This window comes from Xiphias gladius, chromosome 12 (assembly GCF_016859285.1).
Source record: "Xiphias gladius isolate SHS-SW01 ecotype Sanya breed wild chromosome 12, ASM1685928v1, whole genome shotgun sequence".
In the NCBI taxonomy this organism is placed as follows: Eukaryota; Metazoa; Chordata; class Actinopteri; order Istiophoriformes; family Xiphiidae; genus Xiphias; species Xiphias gladius.
The window spans coordinates 1,053,541-1,067,218 of record NC_053411.1 but is presented as its reverse complement, the minus strand read 5'-3'; the positions used below and the strand labels follow the sequence as shown (position 1 = coordinate 1,067,218).

The following is a 13,678-nucleotide window of genomic DNA, read 5'->3' as shown; positions in this document are numbered from 1 at the left end:
TGGTGGGGGGGGGCATCATGATTTGGGGCTTTGCTTCCTCTGGGCCTGGACAGCTAACATCATTGAAAGAAAAATGCTTCCCCAAGTTTATCAAGGTATCTTACAGGATAGTGTCAGGGTGGCTGTTCGCCAGCTGAAGCTCAGTAGAAGCTGGTTTAAGTAGCAGGACAATGAACCTAAACATGGAAGTAAATCTACTACAGAATGATTTCAGACAAAGAAAATCTACCTTCTAGGATAGCCCAGTCAGAGCCCAGACCTCAACCCATTAGAGATGCTGTGGAATGCAATCAGAGAGCCGTTCACACCAGACCTCCTAAGACTGTGGCTGAGCTGAAGCAGTTCTACAGGAAGAATAGTCCAAAATTCACCCTGAATGTTGTCCAGGTTAGATCCTCAGCTACTGGAAATGCTTGTTTGAGTTTATTGCTGTCAATGGAATGTTTAATGGGTGTATTCAATAAAGACTGCAAGATTATAATTGTCTGTGTGTTAAGCACACTGTGTTATTCTATACTAGTGTCTTAGGCCGCAGATATACGTACTTTTTGACCACACGTCTGCGTAGCTGAAAGGTTGCATCATAAACGTAATTGTTCACATACTTGCCTGTGCACTACGCATGTTACTGAAGGATACCTCTTTGCCGTCACCCTCCTCTTTTAACAACAGGCAGTAGCTTGCAAGCCTTGTTGGAGAGCTACAAACTTGGATTAGCAACAGTTGAATGTATCGTCAAAGAGATCAGCAAAGCTAATATATGGACTGCTCTGAGGTTGTGGCTATCCCCAATGAACACCAGTGGAAGCAGATCCAGAAAGATTTCTGCTATTTGTGGAACTATCCCAACTGTGCTGGGACAATAGAAGGTGAACATGTCCATACCCCAGCCAACAGTGGAAGTTCCTTCTACAACTACAAAGGATACTTCAGTTTCATCCTGATGGCTGTATGTGATACCGATTACAGATTATATACAGTTGTGGACATAGGGGCATACAGCCATCACAGTGATGCTGGGGTGTTTTCAAGAAGTACCTTTGGATCCCAACTTATCCAGGGCAAGCTCCCCCTACCACCTCCATCAGCTCTATGGTTTGTATGGTTTGTATTTGTGTTACTTTTTTATGTATAAAACAAGCATGTATGACATTTAAAGGGGATTAATGAAATAAATGGGCAATATTATCTGGGTAGCCATATCTTTTTCATTCATTGTTAATGCATTTCTATACTTTATTTATTTAATTATGTTTGATATGAAAACTGGGTTCTCATCACTTTCTCATCACATAATTATCCGTCTGACAGGGGCCAATCTCAGTGCTGAACAGCGGGGCTACAATTGCTGCCATTCCAGAGCAAGGCGGGTGGTTGAAAATGACTTTGGCATTTTGCCTCCAAGGTGGATAGTGTTCAGGAGGGCCATAGAATGTTCTGCTGATGACATAACAACAGGCATAACAAAGGCATGCATGGCACGATGCCTCTCTGGCACTGACCAACTCCAGGTAGAGAGTACAAGGTACATATGCAGCACTTTGGTGGATGAAGGGGAAGTCCCGGGAAAATGGAGGCAAATGGTGGAGGGAGACACAAACCTACTTGATCCAGGATGCCTCACTGCTGATCATGCAATGCAACTTGGCACTGAGGTGTGCAACAGTCTGAGGAAATATTTTCGGATTGTCACAGGGAAAGTGGCCTTTCAGGACATTACCCTCCAGCGAGGCACAGTACATTATAGGGCAGTACTTTCTGTTTGGGTTGTATATATGTTTTATTTTTACTTTAGGATAAAATAGAAAGCATGGTGCTGCAATTAAGTACACTTTTATTTGAATTACTGTAAACAGTAGAGGTACAGATATGGCTGAAAGTTCAATAAACATTCAGGTGGACGCCTGAGAACAAAAAAGGGCTTGATTTCATACTTATTGCCTGATATGAACACCTTTTACAATAATAAAAAAGCAAAGTGCTATACATTCAGTAAAGATTCAGTATGTTGCCTGAGAGGAAAAAACTAGGAAAATGAGCACAGAAGTGCAAAAAAATGAAACTAAACACACCTTTAGGCAACATTCACCCAACAAGAACTTGAACATGTGAGTGGCTGCAAGGGACGAAGCCTCTGGAAAATAGACAGGCAAAACTAACTAACAAAAGTATAATGCAAGAACAATAGTGATGACAAAATCCATAGCCAGCTCAGGAAACTGATGACTGGTGGACAAAACATTTTCCAACCATGCATAACAGTCTTGGATTTGTTTCCATTTATCTTTGCAGGTTTCCACATCGACTTCTAAAATGGTACTGACGGCACTGTCGCCAGCTATGCCGTGACAATGACACATCATACAGATGGGGGTAATTGCAAACTTGATCTATCAGCTTGTCTTTAGAACTTTCCAACATTGTTGTTGCTCCTTACATGCCTACCCTGTCACATCCCCATACTGCCCCTACCGTTCATGGCACACATAGCGTTCATTTCTGTGGATGTGCACAACAGACCCTTCAAATGGACGCAGGATACGTGAAGCAGCCATCATGTGCATGCGAAGAAGTAGTTAAAAGCAAGTATATCTCTGGCCTGAGATTAAGATCAGATCAGATTTTATAACCAATTCATGAACAAATGCAGCATTTTGTGATGATCTGTTAAGGTTGTCAAGTACTTTGAACAAGTCCTCAAAAAGACATATAAGATTATCAACATCACCACGCATGTCTATGACTTCTTTGCACTAATGTCATTAAGAATACATTTTAGATTGCCTGCATGTAAAACAAATAGAGGGAAATTTGGTTTTATCCCAGAAGCCTATAGAATTGTAAACGGCCATAGTAAAATAACCATAATACTTGTGTATAGAATGATAAATGCACTCTTGACTCCTGATATTCTTTAAAATAATATGTCTTTTTGGTCTTGGACATTGTTGGCCAACTATAGTGTTGTAGCACATGTAACCACCATATAAAAACAGTGAAACGGCAGTCATCACCACACTTTTTCCTCAACATATTCTTGCTGCATATTCTATTTATCCTCTATCAAACCCAAATCATCATCATCGAGAATGCTTGAGAATTCAGACCAGTAAGCTAAAGAATAGCATCAACTGTAGGTCTGGAACATCTGCCTCCAGGTGATTCACTATATAAGTGTTCCCTACAAGGGTGAGACAAAAAACAGAAACACTTTCTAGTTGGATCTGTAAGACAGAAATGTTGACTCAGCATTACTTTTTGAATCTCCCTTTTTTTCACCAGCTGATTTTTCAGCCATTCAAACAGCAATGCAGTGGCATGACAAATTATGGCCACCCGTGGTCAAAATTTCTGTTACTGGGATTATTTAAGTGACTAGGAGATTAACTGATCTCCAAAAGGCATAAAGTTAAGATGAAACATTCTTTTCAACATTTTAAGCAAGATTAGTATATTATTTTTGTTTTGTACAAGTTTATATTGAAAAAAGGAAAGGCGCACCATACACCCAAAGAGATTTGAGCTCTCAGGTAACTTTTATCAAGGTCTCAGGCCTTGTTTAGCTTAATAGTGCTATAGTTTGTACACAGTCGTCATTAAGAAAGGCCAAGTGATGTAAATTTGAAAGGTTTCTAAATACTCACACTGAAGGTTTTGCTAAGGCCCTTGCAGTCCCCCAACCTAAAAATCATTGAAAATCTGTGGATAGACCAATCTATCAAATCTCACAGAAGCCTTTTGCAAGGAAAAATGGGCAAAAATCAATTAAACAAGAACTGACTCTTAGCTGGCTACAAAAAGCTTTTACAAGCTGTGATAACTTTTCTTTACAACCCCTTTACTTGCCAAAGGGGGTGTTACTAAGTGCTGACCATACAGTGTGCCCAAACTTTTGTTTCGGGCCCTTTTCCTTTATTGTTTTTTTAAAACTGTAAAAGATTGAAGTAATCTTTTAACCCAAACTTTTTCATGCCACTGTATGTATGAATTCATAGGGCCCTTTGTTGTAGTGACACAATGACTAGCGCAAGCAGCGATCAGACAGTTTGGTATTTTCCTGACTTTGAAATTCACTTTGCGTAGGATATGTGTGATATTTTGGTGCCAAGAGCAGAGCACATAGCGCACAGGTGGGAGGAGAGACACAAACAGTTGGGGGGTTCATTCTAATGAGGCAGCCAAAGCTAGTTGTTGGTATTTTGGTGGAAAATGTGTCTTAGACTTTGCATTGAAAACAGACATTTTAACTAATCACTCCCCAGACAGTAGAGGCATTTAAATCGGCATAGAAAATGACTGTATATTGTGTTTAAAGCAGGAAACGTAAATAAATCAGTCTGCATCTATCTATAAATTAGTATAAGTGATTCTTACAGTATCTGTTGTCCACGGCTGCTTTATACTGTATGAAAAGTTTCTCCTTCTTTCCATTAAATCCCTGCAGCCTCTGATTTGATGAAGTGCTGCATCAGGGAGCAGTGCCATTACACACAGCTGGCCACTGTGCTTACCTTTATTAAATCATGTGCAAATGACACCAGGCAACTACAAAGTAACCCCACACAATACTACACACATCAGAGTGGTCCATTAGGGCTCAGTATTCTGCAGTTTAAGTGTTAGATGTCGGATTACCGTCGCTCATCAATCCTGTGCAACATTGTCTCTTTTGCAACTTTCTTTTTAGAGAGTTTACAGATTTGTTGTGCTGTGTGTTCAGATCCTGCTGCTCTACACCATCCAGACAAGAATATGATTTACTGGAGTGGCCTCCTTCTTTTGTTGAGATGTTGTAAATATGAGTCACTGGGACTGGCTCAGCTGTTTTGGAGTGATGACACCAATGATGTATTTGGCTGTGATTAAATTATTATTAATCACCACACCCTCCTGATATTCCACCTCAGCCAGCCCTTTCTCACTTTGCACTGTGAACAGTCAGAAAACTACATGCAAAATGCAAAATGATACAGACACAAAATGACCACAAAGAGACACAAAATGACCACAGACACAAAAACACAAAAAGACTACACAAATACACAAAACAACCACACAAAGATGCAAAAAAGACTAAAAAGACTCCAAATGAAAGATGCAAAATAACTAAAACGAACAAGCAAAAAATCTTAAAAATCTTATTTCCAGCTAACTCTGAGGTCATGGCCTTGGGTGACATATCTGTAGGCTTGCCAAGGCTGGATTTCTCACACCAACTCTTTCAAGGGTCTGATTACAGAGAATGCTAAACTATTGTGGTGTGGATAAAAGTCAGGACAGGTATTGAGCAATACACAGACATGTTGCTGAAGTTTTGTTTTTCACAACTAAATGACTGCATATATGAACTTCTAATGTGACGTCCTGTGTTGAAAATGACAATGGTTTTCCATCAGTACTTAACCACACTGTTATTGTTCTGTGATGTTGACAATTATGTGAATCATTTTGCAGTGACACCTTTTTGGTCATGTATGTACTGTTTTGCAAACGGAAACAGTTTAGGTTTCTATTGCCTGCTCTCAAAACTGTGTTTCTGTTTCAAACAATCCATCAGAACAATGGAGAAAAACTTTAAGTTGCTGGAGTCCTCTAGATTCTTAAATTCAGTGTACAGTCATGTTTCTTACTTCTGTGCTGTTCTTCTCTAGTCGTCTGTCCCTCATTCTCTAAAACTGCTCTTTTGTTACTAAGGTTGCTGGGGTTGTGGGACTGTGAGATGTGCTGAAGGCTGCAGCCGGGAAGGAGAACAGTACTGACGGTAATGTATAAACAAACTGACAAATAAATAATGAAGACAGTATTTACCTTGTAGGAACATTGTTAATTGCTAATGAATGAGTCAATTATTAATCTATGTGCCAATGTTATTTAAATTTGTCTGTTATTATAGTTTGGACTTCGTAGAACCCTGTATGTATGGAAGCAGGTGTTACAACCCTCTTGTTGATAGTGCTGCAGGCTCAATGCAAATGAAAATCAGCTATACAGCCCCTCTGGAAAAGAAGACAATACAAAAAAGAGGTTACCTCAATGGTTAGCTCCCAAACCTGCATATTATAGCAAACAACAAAAAAAATTGAAAATATTTGGGGTTCAACAAAACTGGAAGAACCCCACTAGTGCCAGGGAAGCCTTTTACTCATCATTAATAGAGGAAGATAAAAACAACCCTCGGTTTCTTTTCAGCACTGTAGCCAGGCTGACAGAGAGTCATAGCTCTATTGAGCCATGTATTCCTATAGCTCTCAGTAGTGACGATTTCATGAGCTTCTTCAATGATAAAATTCTAACTACTAGAGACAAAATTCATCACCCCCTGCCCTCAATCGGCACCAATTTATCTTCAAAAACAGGATCCTCAGAAGAAAATTGTAAAACCTGATATATATTTGACTGTTTTCCTCCCATCGACCCTCACAACTAACTTTAAGATTTCTTCATCTAAACCATCAACCTGTTTCTTAGACCCCATCCAAACTAGACTCCTTAAGGAAGCGTTACCTTTAGTTAGCACTTCTTTACTAAATATGATCAATTTGTCTTTATTGACAGGCTATGTACCACAGTCCTTTAAAACAGCTGTAATTAAACCTCTTCTTAAAAACCTACTATTCATCCAGGTGTTTTAGCCAACTATGGACCTATATCTAACCTTCCCTTTCTCTCTAAGGCCCTTGCAGAAGCAGTCGCCAACCAGCTATGAGACTTTGTACAAAGCAAAAATTTATTTGAGGATTTCGAATCAGGATTTAGAGTACATCATGGCTCAGAGATAGCACTGGTGAAAGTTACAAATGGCCTTCTAAATGCATCAGAAAAAGGACTTGTCTCTGTACTTTTCTTTTTAGATCTTAGTGCTGCTTTTGATACCACTGACCATCACATCCTACTACAGAGACTGGAAAATTTAATTAGAATTAAAGGTACTGCACTAAGCTGGTTTATGTCCTACTTATCAGATCGATATCAGTTTGTATTAACGATAAATCCTCCATATACTCAGAAGTTCCACAAGGTTCTGTGCTTGGACCAATTCTATTCACCTTATACATACTTCTTTTAGGCAATACTATTAGAAAAGACTCCATAATCTTCCATTGTTATGCAGTTGATACCCAATTGGACTTGTCAGTGAAGTCAGATGAAACCACTCAGATGGGTAAACTCAAGCCTTAAAGACACAGAGACCTGGATGACCAGTAATTTTCTGCTATTAAACTCAGACAAAAATGCTATTGTACTTGGCCCCAAATACCTCAGAAACGCGTTATCTAATGATATAGTTACTCTAGATGGCATTGCCCTGGCCTTCAGCACCACTGTAAAGAGTTATCTTTGATCAGGATATGTCCTTTAATTCCCACATAAAACAAACTTCAAGGACTGCCACCTACGTAACATTGCAAAAATTAGACATATCCTGTCTCAAAAAGATGCAGAAAAACTAGTCCATGCATTTGTTACTTCTAGGCTTGATTATTGTAATTCATTTTTATCAGGCTGCCCTAACAAGTCTATAAATTCCCTCCAGTTCATACAAAATGCTGCAGTTTGAGTACTGACAAGAAATAGGAAAAAAAAACTTTTCACTTGTATTAGCATCACTGCATTGGCTCCCTGTAAAATCCAGAATAGAATTTAAAATCCTCCTCCTCACCTACAAAGCCTTTAATGGTCAGGCACCATCATATCATCATGTGTTCTGCCTTGCTGCTGCCCGACTGTCTCGGTTTATCGTACCTGTTCTATGTGTTGCTCTTTTCACTCTCCTGTGTGTCAATGATGGACTTGCTGCTCGGGTGTACGGCTGGGAATGTCAGTTTCCTTTATACAACCTGTCTTCCCCTACTTCCGGTGAGAGGATTGCTTCCCCATTGAGTGGAATCTACTTGCACGGTGGAGAGGGTCCTTGTCATCTACTTCATTTACGCACTCTGCCCCAGGGTGAGCCCTGAGATTCCTCTATTGATAGCTGGGTCTCTACAACTGTCAAAATGGCGCTGCTGAATACTCGCTCCATAGGAAACAAGTCATCTGTGCTGAATGATCTCATCTTGTCTAACAAATTAGACTTTCTGTTCCTGACTGAAACCTGGCAGAGGGATATGGAACATGGCCCTCTCATTGAGCTCTGCCTAAACGATTATATTTTCATCAGCGTACCCAGACTTTATGGCCATGGTGGAGGACTTGCTTGTCCAGGAGCACTGGGTTGTTCTCTTCATTTGAATTTAAACGTTTACCTGGCCCGATTAATTTTTTCATTTTTAAATGAATTCACTGACTTTTTGTCCTCTATCCTTAAGATATCCAGATTTATCATTGCTGTTGATTTTAACATTCATGTTGATGATGTTACTGACAATTTTTCCTCTAGTTTTATTAATATGTTTTAATCTCACTCAGCGTGTACCACGGCCTTCACAAAACAGAGGGCCTACTCTGGACCTTTGTTTTACTCTTGGTTTGGATATTGATTCTTTATTTTCCAAAGGATTTGTTTATTACTGGTTAAAAATTGTATTTTATTTTATTTGTCATTTAATCTGTATTCCTTACCTTGCCACCATATAATTAGCTCTCGCATCCTTAACCACCTTTCTGCTACAAAATTTTTTCTGCCACTTTCTATTTTCTAATCTTTTATCTAATAATTGGCATAATCCTTAAATTTTATTTGACACTCGGCCTACAATCTGGGAGAAGTTTTCTCCAATAACACTCCATTTTCTTACTAACTTGGTCAACCATATGAAATCCTCCTTTGCCCCATTGACTTCTTACACAATTTCTGTTTAAAAATGTCATCAGCCCTATTGGTCCTGCTGTGCTCTCCATAATCAACAACTCTTTGTTATCTGGTTGTGTCCCTGCTCAATTCCAACAGGTTGTTATTCAACCACTTCTCAAAAAATCAAATTTTAGAAAAAGTGGTTGCTAAGCAGCTCACGACTCCAGATGAGGATAATATCTTTGATACGTTTCAGTCTTGCTTCCGCCACTTGCACTCAACAGAAACAGCTCTTCTCGGAGTCTCTAACAATATTTTGATATATGGTGAAGCAAGAGAATTTTCGGTGTTAGTGCTGTTGGATCTCAGTGTTGCTTTGATACTGTGGACCACTGTATCTTGGAAGATAGACTTGAGCAGTGTGTGAGTACATCTGGGTGAGCCTTACATTGGTTCTCCTCATACCTCTCTGAAAGGAGTTTCTGTACTTCAGTTATTGTAATTAATAATCGGTTTGCTGTTTTGCCTCCTCATCTGAAACTCTGTATTGTGGTGTGCCCCAAGGTTCAGTCCTTGCACCTATTCTATTGCTGATGCAGCACTTCATCTATGCTTCCCCTTGGACAGTTAATAGGTTATGCAGATGACATTCAATTATGTTTCTTATTGATATCTCAAAACATAGCAAAATTGTCAGTTTGAAATACCTGCCTAAACATTATAAAAGACTGGATTGCCACCAATTTCTTACAGTTAAATGCTGGAAAAACTAAGATCTTTATTTCTACCCCTCCTAGTATTGTCCCTAAAATACTGGATGGTCTTGGATCTTTCAGCTTGCTGGTTAAATCCTCCATATGAAATCTAGGTGTCACTATGGACCAGGTTCTGACTCTGGACCAACATGTTAAATCTCTGATTCGCTACTGTTTTTTCCCGCTGAGAAACATTGCAAAGCTCAGACCCATTGTGTCTCAAGTAGAGATGGAAATGTTAATCCATGCTTTTATATCATTGTATCTTGACTATTGTCACTCTCTTTTTACCTGATTTAGCAAAACATCCTTGGATCGTTTACAAGTTGTCCAAAATGCTGCTGCTAAACTGTTGACCACGTCCTCCAAAAAGTCTCATGTGACAACGATTCAAATTGCTCCTCACTGGCTTCCCATCACGTTCAGAATCCAATTGAAAGTCCTTGTGATCAACTAAAGAGCTTGTCATGGTCAGGCTCCTGACTTCATTAGAGATCTGCTGCAGCCCTATGTTACCAACAGTTCTCAACAGTCTTCTGATCAGGGTTTGAAGGTTGTTGCTAGAACAAGGTTTAAAACTAAGGGAGACTGCACTTTTGAGGTTGCGGTTCCTAAACTTGGAACTCTCTCCCATGGGATTTAAGTTATGTGGACACTGTGGACATCTTTACTTACTTATTTACCTTCCTCCAGGAGGCAGACACCATCTCCACCTTTAAAAGTACGCTTAAAAACTTCCTTTTTGATGAATCTTTTATAGTTAGGGCTGGCTCAAGCTCCTCTCTCCTCCTCTCCCTCTCCATCCATATGCATTCATATCTCATTAATTCTTGTTAATAACTAGCCTTCTTCTCTATCCTTCTCTCCTCTCTCGTCTTGTCGCTTTCTGCAGGTATTTCTGCCTCCGGAGCTGCAGAGTCTGGATCCGTGACTGCAAACCACGTACTGCCCCCATGATCCTGCCCACTGCTACAATTATTATTAGTAGTCTTTCTTTTGCTCACATTATTGGAATTATTAGTCTTATTATCAGCCCTATTATTATTATCATTGGCTTAATTATCGGTCTTATTATTAGTTCTATTATTAGACCAGTTATTGTCTTATTATTATTATTATTATTGTTAGTGTAGTTATTAGTCTAATTATTATTATACATCTTTATGTGGAACCTGGATTGTGCTATGTTGTCTTTCCTACTGCTCTCTCTCCCTTTCTCTCCGCCCTCTCCCTCTCTCTCTGTCTCCCCCCTCTCTCTGTCTTTCTCTCTCTCTCTCTCTCCCTAGCCGGACAGATACAAGGTTATCGACCAACAGCAACAGACAAATGGTGACAAGAAGAGGGTGCTTGTGCAGAAAGATCTGCAAAGATGAGATTTCTCCATCAAGAATGGATACTCGGACACTTCCATGCAGAAATGTGGCATCCCTGGAGTACCAGGCGGTCTAGAGCACACTGGTGTGGTCACATAGCTCCTCAGAGAGGCTAAGGAGAACAAGGGTGATCTGTTGGTACTGTGGTTAGACCTGGCTCATGCCTATGGCTCAATTCCCCGACAAGCTGGTGCTAGAAACGCCTGACAGGCACCATGTTCCAGCCTTAGTAAGAGACCTCATCCTGAATTATTATAACAGTTTCGGCCTGAGAGTCTCAACAGGATCAGCAAAATCTGTGTGGGATAGACTGGAGGTGGGAATCATCACAGGCTGCACCATCTCAGTGATCCTGTTTTCTCTGGTGATGAACATGCTGGTGAACTCTGCTTAACCAGAGTGCAGAGGCCCTAAGTCCACGTCCGCAATCCGCCAACCATCAATCCGTGCCTTCATGGATGACCAGACAGTGACCAACAAGTCGTTACCTGGAGGCAGATGGATGTCATTCAAGCCAGAAAAATCCAGATCCTTGGTTTTGAAGAAGGGCAGAGATAAGTTCCGATTCTCTATGTCATCTCTCTCTAAGAAGCCTGGGGAAGTTCTTTGACAGCAGTCTCAGGGATACAGCCTCCATGAAGAACACCTCCAATGAGCTAGAGGGGTGGCTGAAAGATGTTGACAAGACGGTCCTTCCAGGAAAATTCAAGGCATGGATTTATCACGACTACTGAGGATCTTGACCATCATCACCCTCTATCGAAACACCTGCAAAATGAAGCTCCCCCTGAAATCTATGGAGGATGAGTTCAAGGTTTCGTATGCAAGGGAGGTGCTGCATTTCCAGGAGTCAACAGACCCTAATGTCTCCAGGGCAGGGGTAGCAGTCAAGACTGGCAGGAAGTGGAGCGCGGAGGCTGCAGTGGCAGAGACATGGCTATGTTTGGAGTCCTGGTTGGGAAAAGTTGCCAGAGGAAGGGCTGGGCTAAGCACCATCGCAACCCCCTGAGATGACAAAGCTCTGAGGCAACTAGTCCAGAATGAGATGAGAGCAGCTGTTGAGGAGGAGAGATCCAGCAGAGCAGTATGAATGTGATAGCAAGGTGCCTGGACAAACTGGGAGACAGTTGTGGAGAGGAAGATCTCATGGGCTGACCTCTGGCGGGCAGAGCCACACCGCATCAGGTTCCTGGTCCAGGCTGTCTATGATGTCCTTCCTAGCCCATCCAACTTGCACTGCTGGGGCTTGATAGATACTCCAGCATGCTCCCTCTGCCAGAGCATGGGGACCCGTGAGCATATCTTGAGTTGCTCCCGAAAGGCTCTGGGGGAAGGGTGATACTGCTGGCGACATGATCAGGTGATCAAGTCCATCACTGAGAGTATCTGTAGTGCCATCGCCTATGCTCACAGGTCAAAACCCATGGAACAAACCATCAGCTTCATCAGAGCCAGAGAGAAGCTAAAAGCAACAACTAAAACAACATCTGGGCGTCTCAACACTGCTCAGGACTGGCAGCTGACAGTGGATTTAGGCAGGCAACTCAAGTTCCCTCAGCATGTCGCCAAGACCTCCCTCAGACCTGACATCATTCTGGTGTCAGAAGCAACAAAAAACATTGTCATGCTAAAGCTAACTGTGCCATGGGAAGAGTGGATGGAGGGGGCTTTTGAGTGGAAGAGGGAGAGGTACGAGGGCCTAATCAGGAACTGCCACCGACAAGGCCGGAAGGCAAGGTGCTTGCCTGTGTAGGTTGGGTGCAGAGACTTTGCAGAAGAGTCTCTCTGTAGGTCTTACACTACACTCGGCATCACAGGCGAGAGGACAAGGAGGGCCATCTACAACAGCACAGAGGCTGCAGAGAAAGCCTCTAGGTGGCTCTGGATTAAGAGAGCGGATCTGTGGGAGAATGCTGCAAGGTCACATGCTGAGGATGCTTCACCTCAGCTGGGTTTAAGGAGATTATATTTTTCCAGGATATAGAGATGTGAGAAAGCGGTCTGGGCAAAAATATGTGTCACTATAAACTGAAGTTGAATAATGTATATTTGAATTTTAATTGCTCATGTTGAATAATTACATTAAAAACTAAAGTTGAATCACATAATTCATTTCTCAAAATTCTTATTAAGTTCTTTCAATTCAATTTCAGTTTACTGAGATGGTTGTTGAGGAAAAGCAGTCGAGTGCAGATTCATCAAACTCCTTTTCACATTTTTGAAATTGCGCAGAAATTCACCATAGTTCTGTGGACATGACACAAGGGACAGTTAAAGGAGGAGGGTGCTGTCTAATCATAAACCCCTAAGGTGCAGCCTATAGAAACATATGAACCTTGGTGACCTCAGCGCTGACTAGGATCCAGTGGGTATATCGGGAATGCAGTATTATGTGCTTTACTGAGACATGGCTGCAAGAACGTATTGCAGAATCCACCTCCACCATCACTAGCTCTCAAACTGTACAGGGCTCTGTACAGACTGCAGGCAGAGCAGCAAGAAGAAAGAAGGGGGAGAATGCAGTGCTTGTTAACAACAGATGCTGTAATCCTGGGCATGTTACTGTGAAAGTGTGTCTTTGTAGCCCAGACATTGAACTGTTCGCTGTGAATCTGCGTCCATATTATCTGCCAGGGGAGTCCCCATTTGCCCTTGTTGTTGCTGTTGACATCCTGCCATCAACTGCTGCAGACATAGCATGTGATGTCAGCAGCTCCGTCACCCCTAGATTACAAACTCAACACCAAAATAACTTTCATGATGATTCAGGAGACTTAAACCACACCTCTGTTTCTGCCAAACCAACTTTTTATCAA

At 41.3% G+C, this 13,678-nt stretch overlaps 1 pseudogene; it reads left to right on the top strand.

The window, feature by feature from the left end:
• Nucleotides 1-7,997: 7,997 nt before the first annotated feature.
• Nucleotides 7,998-12,846, top strand: LOC120797674 (annotated as a pseudogene).
• Nucleotides 12,847-13,678: the final 832 nt, after the last annotated feature.